General features: G+C 39.4%; 1 long non-coding RNA gene across 1 annotated transcript; it reads right to left on the bottom strand.

Moving 5' to 3' along the window:
- Positions 1 to 220: 220 nt before the first annotated feature.
- Positions 221 to 4,126, bottom strand: LOC135672469 (uncharacterized). The gene is made up of 2 exons (XR_010512995.1): positions 2,542 to 4,126; positions 221 to 439 (listed from the first exon to the last, which is right to left on the bottom strand). It is a non-coding gene; the product is annotated as an uncharacterized LOC135672469 (long non-coding RNA).
- Between the last annotated feature and the right edge of the window lie 2,334 nt (positions 4,127 to 6,460).

Below are 6,460 nucleotides of genomic sequence, written 5' to 3'. Positions count from 1 at the left end.
AACTAATCCAGGATCCAAACTAACATTTGAGGACACTGAAAAATATTTTATCAAATTCATATCTATAAAACCTGTGCAGTTTATAATCATATATCACATCACTCGATAATTCATATTTTTGGCAACCCAAGCTAACTTAACAAACATGAACAACATTTATAAATCCACAAGCTACGTAATTTATACAATCATAACTCCAACCATTTACCACAAGTTCATATCATTGTAAACTAGAATTAACATTCCGAAATTCCAAATAAGAGAGATCGTCTAATACTTTTACAAGGTATATCCATTTCGGTTCATCGACAACATTTCATTACATACAAAATATGCTTATACAATAATAACATAATAACCAACAAGACTTGCCCATAATTCTGAATAGCTCTCCACTGCCTCAGTCCAATTCAAACATCTCAGAGAGTGACAAGCTGACCTGAAAGATTTATATAACAACGGAGTGAGCTAAAAACAGCTCAGTAAGTGACAAAGCATATTTAGCACGAAAAGGGACGGTTTCAAACGAACAAGATATCACAATACAAGAAAGAATCCAAGAGATTCAAGGATATCATCTTATTAGATATAGAATTGCAAATATCATTTCATTCATAACATATTTGATTCATAACAAATGGAGCATAGAGTAATTGGAGCATATCAATAGCGTACGAGATGTTCCGGAGCATATCAATTGCAAATAGGACATTTCAGAACATATCAGTTCATAGCAAATGGAGCACAGAGTAATTGGAGCATACCAATAGCGTATGAAATGTTCTCGAGCATATTAATGATAAATGGAATATTTCATAACATAACAATAGCAAATGAAACATTTTGGAGCATATCAAAGGCGTATGAAATGTTTCGGAGAATATCAATAATAAATGAAACATTTCGGAACATATCAATGGCTTATGGACCATTTCAGAGCATTTTAAAGAATGAATATGAAATAGAAGCTCAAACGTCGAATTGACGTTGCATTCATTTCATTCTTATCCAAAGCATGTATAGAAACACATAACCAAAGCTTTGGATACCATATCAAACATATAGAAGGTGAAGTGGGACCATAACATAATGTGGTACATCCATTTCTGAATGACCACCAAACATAAGTCTCCCACTTCTGGGAGGTCTCCCATGTCTGGGAGCTCCATCCACCCACGTTTGAGTGAAGTCATAAGGGCCGACAGAGCATCACAGGCTCTATGCATAACTCCCTTTACCATTTCTGGCAAAGGTTCACAATATCTCACAAATACTAGAGTACAAAAGAATAGTATGAATAATGAATAGCACATATCGGAAGCACACGCGGAACAACAAAACGTACATGTGCCTTTACGAGTCAATACGAAGTAAGCAATAATCTTTCACAATTGTATTCAGATTTGAAAGGAAATGAAAGCAAGAGCATTCAAGGATTCCAAGCAATTACATATAACTCAATTCAAATAAGAAGGTTTGATGAATTCAATGTCCAAAGGAATGAAACTGGAATAGGCACATATCGAAAGCAAATGCAGAACAATGGGATATACATGTGCCTATATGAGTCAATACGATATAGCATAAACGTTACACAATAGTTTTCAAGAATGCAAATAATTTTAAGGACAAGAGCATACAAGAATTCAAAGCAGTAATATAAAGCTCAATTGAATAAGAAAGCTAAAGGATATCAATTTCCAAAGGAATGAAACTAGAATATGCGAAATCGACCAAAGCTCGATTTCTGGTAGAATTGAAGAGGCACATTTAATAAATGATTCAAACTATCAATCGTGCTCCAATTTTCTCAGAAATATATCATTAGAAAGATATTTCAATCTACTTTCAGATAAAACAAGCTTCATATAAATTGAACTGTCCAACAGAGAGTTACAAATAATTTGGTAAACAAGGGTCGGAGAACAAAATCTCTGTTTGGCAGAATTTATAAGGTCAGATTCAACAGATAACTGGGCAGGTGTTTGGAATCCAAATCGTTCAATCCATATATCAAAAGAAAGATCTACAAGTCTAGTTTCTAATGAAATCATTTTGAATAAATCGGAGTTTCCAACATCGACTTATAGGTAGCTCGGTATCAAAAGGTAGAAATTATGATCCCTATTTTGCAGAATCTGTAGGCTCATTTGAAACAGAAGTTTGGGTAGGTAAACTTACTCCGAATTCTTAAAATAAGCTATCAAAAGAAAGCTTTATGAGTCTATATTCTGATCAAATAAGTTTTGTCCAAATCAGAGGTCAATACATGAAGTTATAACCATAACAAGGTAGAAAGGTTAGAATCTCAGAAGTTGCACAGATTCGAGTCGTTACGTCTAAACAGGAGATATATCAAATGCAAGGCTAGAACAATTCAAAGTTCCTCATATTCAAAGCAAATGTAGAGATAAAATTACAGTAAGAAATGATCAGGACACTGGCAATAGGAAAGATTAGAAAGCTTGCAATCGGAAGGATCGGAACACTTGCAATAGAAAGGATTGAAACACTTGCAGGAGAAAGAATCGAAACACTTGCCTTTCAAAGATTTTGATCCGCAGATCCAAAGAAGGTGTCAACCCAAATCCTTCTACTTTTCCTTCGTGTCCTCTCCCTATTTCGTGTTCTACATATGTCTTCTCTTTTTCCTCCACAACTGCAGCTCATGTAGAACATAGAGGCATAGTCACCTGCTCTCTCTTACTCTCATTCCTTCGTTTTCTTTTTCAAACACAGCTGTCGCAGCCATCGTCGTTGCCACTATCACAGTCGTAGCCACGACCGTAGTTGCTGTCACAACTGCAGCCCCTTCCACTGCACTACTTCCTTCCTCCCTTCTCTCGTTCCTACTTTTTCTTTCCCAAACACAGCTACCGCAGATGCAGCCGCCACCACTGCAGCCGCAATCATGGCCACAACCCCTTTTTTCCCCCTTTTCTTTCTTTTCTTTCCTAGCTGCAACTGCTGTAGTCGCAGTCGCAGCCATGGCCACAGCCACCACAACCGCAGCCTCTTCTTCCTCCCCTGCTTATCTTCCTCTCCTTCTTCTCTTCCAACTGCAGTTTCCATCGCCGCAGCCGCAGCCCCTTCTTCCCCTTCTCTTCTTCCTCTCCTTCCCTTCTTCCTTCCTCTTCCTCTTTCCCTGCCACAGCTGCAGATGCCACAGCCGCAGCTACTTCTTTCCCTTCTCCTCTTCCTTCTCCTTCCTTTCTTCTTCTTCTCTTCTTCTCCTTCCTCCCCTTCTTCTCCCCAACGAACAGCACCTCCTCTCCTCTATTTCCTCCTGCAGGAAACAGAGGTGCCGCCTCTTCACCCGCTTCTACTTCTTCTTCTTCTCCTTCTAATCCTTCTTCTTCTCCTCTTCTTCCCTTCTCCTACCTGACACCCCACACCTTCTCACTGCAGCCCATGCCGCAGCCATCCTTCTTTTTTTTTCTTTTTCTCTTCTTCTCTTTCCTCTTCTTCTTCTTCTCCACCCCAACGCCCCCACACCTCGTCTCCTCTGTTTCCGCCTGTAGGAAACAGAGGTGTTGCAGCCCTAGCTGCTGCCACCTCTCGCTCCTCTCCCACTTCCCTCTCTTTTTCTTCTTCTTCTATTCTTCTCTTCTCCCTCTTCCTCCTCCTCTCTTCTTTTCCCTCTTCTTCTTTTCTTCTTCTCCTCTTCTTCCTTTCTCCTCCCCAACGTCCCACAGCTCCTCGCTGCAGCCCTTGCCACAGCCACCTCCTCTTTTCTTCTTCTTTTTCTTCTTCTTCTTCTTCTTCTTCTTCTTCTTCTTCTTCTGCTTCTGCTTCTCTTCTTCTCCTCTTCTTCCCTTCTCCTCCCTGACGCCCCACACATGAACTCCTCTGTTTCCTCCTACACGAAACTGAGGTGCTGCAGCCCTAGCTGCTGCAGCTATCTCTTTTTCCTCTCCCTCTTCCCTCTCTTCTTCTTCTTCTTTTCTTCTCTTCTCCCTCTTCTTCCTCTCTTCTTTTCCCTCTTCTTCTTCTTTTCTTGTCTTCTCCCTCTACTTCTCTTCTTCTTCTCCCCATGCCCCACAGCATGGGAGACAATGGGATAAAACCAAAATTTTTGATTTTCTTTATTTTTTTTCTTTTTGTAACTTAACAGTTTAGTCCTTGAAATTTCTATATTTACATATAGGTCCTCCAATTTACATATAAATCCTTATTAATAAATTTTTAAAAGTGAGGGATATTACAATGAGACCAACTGCATCCATCATACACACGGGTATACAGCACACCAGTCTGTCTAGTTATCTCGATGTCCCTCTCGAGTAACATATGACCTAGATTATTTAGGATCTATGTTTAAAGGTGAATCGATCTCTTTATCATGATCTCAAAATAAACGGATTGCCATTGCATAGATCCATGGACATCACAATATATTCATGCAATATGCAATATAAAGTGATAAAATACTAAATAATAATAATAATAATAATAAGTAAAAAGACTGTCTGTCAAGTCACACATATCATCACCTACGTTGTTGTCTTACAAGGCACCTATGATTAGTAGTAGGACCACTAGATAATAATAATAATAAATTAAATTTTTTAATTAACTAATATTTTCTAAAATTGGGGACATATAGAAAATTTTCTTAATTATGAAGGGCATTTTGATAATTTGGATATAAAGGACAAAAGTTAAAATTTTTGATATTCCGAGGGTGAAAATTATCTATTATCTAGAAAAACCTAATTCTTATCCTTTGCTCCTGCGTTGCGGTAGCTGCCACCCAACTAGCGGTGGCCTCTATGGGGGGAGTGCCTCCCCTACCCTCGAGCGTAATGCCCGCAGGTGACTTTTGCCCGTGGTCATAGCGCCCGCAAGGGCTGCCCATGTGGTTGACTATCTATGGCCCGTAGGCGGCCCGGCTATTGGCCATTGGCCACCTTTACATAGGTGGCTAGGCCTCGGCCAAGGCTGTAAGCAGCCATTGGCCAACCTGCAAGGGCAGCAACGGTTGCTGCCCTCTCTTACATTTTGCGTCAACAATTTTGATGATAAATTTTTTTATAAAATACAATACACGTAGTTTAAAACTAATCTTTTACATGAACAACCTGGCTCTAATACCACTATTGGAAAATCAATGGGCAACATCACAGGTGCAGTGGAAGAATAGAAAACAAAAACACCAAATTTCTCAAAAAGGTATTCATCGTCATGCAAAGATTAGTGAGCAAAAAAGATGAACAAAACTTAAATCCACATATGAGATAGTGTTTTTACATAGGGAGATCGTATATCCCTGAATTCCTATAGATCTATGGGATTGGATGGAGTTCAAGGCCCTACTCTCTGGCGATGATCCACACAGTAGGGTTGTGATGACACTTCTCAAATCGCTGCCTAAATCTCCATACTTGCTATCTGAAGAGGAGAAGGGGAGAGGAGAATAGGAGGTGGCAACTAGGAATCCACAACCTATGGGCCTTTGGTTCCCTCCAATTTATAGAGGCCCCAAATTAACTTAACCCTAATGGATCCTGCCCTATTGGGTACTATATCTCCATTAAATTATCCAAGCCTCTTAGATTAGTGGGTTTCTACCCAATAATCTTTTATGAGCTCTTATTGGATCTCATTCATATGAACAATAATTCAGGGGCTTATTGGATATCCAATAAGATAGGGGCTCCGACGGATATCTCATATCCAAACCTCTACTTGTCGCAACACCTACCATATGTGTGTAACCCTCTAGACCCAATATCAAACTGGCCGTGAGTCATAACTATCAAAACTCCTTCTGGCTCAATTAATTATTATCTTTATAATAATTCACTCGACTCATCGATTGAGGACGTAATAGGCCACTATGTCGCAATCCCTAAATGATACAGGGGAATCCAATTCTTTGGAACTATCCATCCTCAATTATCATGTACCTATAGTCCATCATCCATCTAATATCCTAGAGACCGTATATCAGGCATGGGGCTTTCAATCTTATACGATCTCTTCTTGAGTCTTGCTATAATCGGATTCTCCCGAAGAACTCTTTCTCTCTCAATCCGAATAGCCTTGGCCAAGGATTGTTTGAGCAAGAACATACAAGATATTCCTCTCATGTGATACATAGAGGGGAAGATCCTCTATCGACACTCAATAACCCTTATAAGGTTGGTTGCCTCTCCCAATAACTCGCTGTACTAGATATGAAACTTCCAAACCTATAAGTCTATTATAAAAAAGTAGAGTACTCATACAGGATATTCTTAACGTCGCAAGTTTAAGAACCAAGTACACTACTGGATGACGGAATCACTATCTGACAATAAGGTATCATTAACCATCCAATATTCCATAAGCAGATCAATCAGTGACAATATTCTCAAATTAGCACCTCCATTGTATCCCTAGTGTCCCCGCACGGGCAGCTATAAGACCAGCTAATTCCATCATATAAACGGGTATATAGTATACTAGTTTGTTTGGT

The sequence above is a fragment of the Musa acuminata genome, chromosome BXJ1-4 (genome assembly GCF_036884655.1).
Source record: "Musa acuminata AAA Group cultivar baxijiao chromosome BXJ1-4, Cavendish_Baxijiao_AAA, whole genome shotgun sequence".
Taxonomy (NCBI): Eukaryota; Viridiplantae; Streptophyta; class Magnoliopsida; order Zingiberales; family Musaceae; genus Musa; species Musa acuminata.
This window is presented reverse-complemented; position numbering and strand designations above follow the sequence as displayed.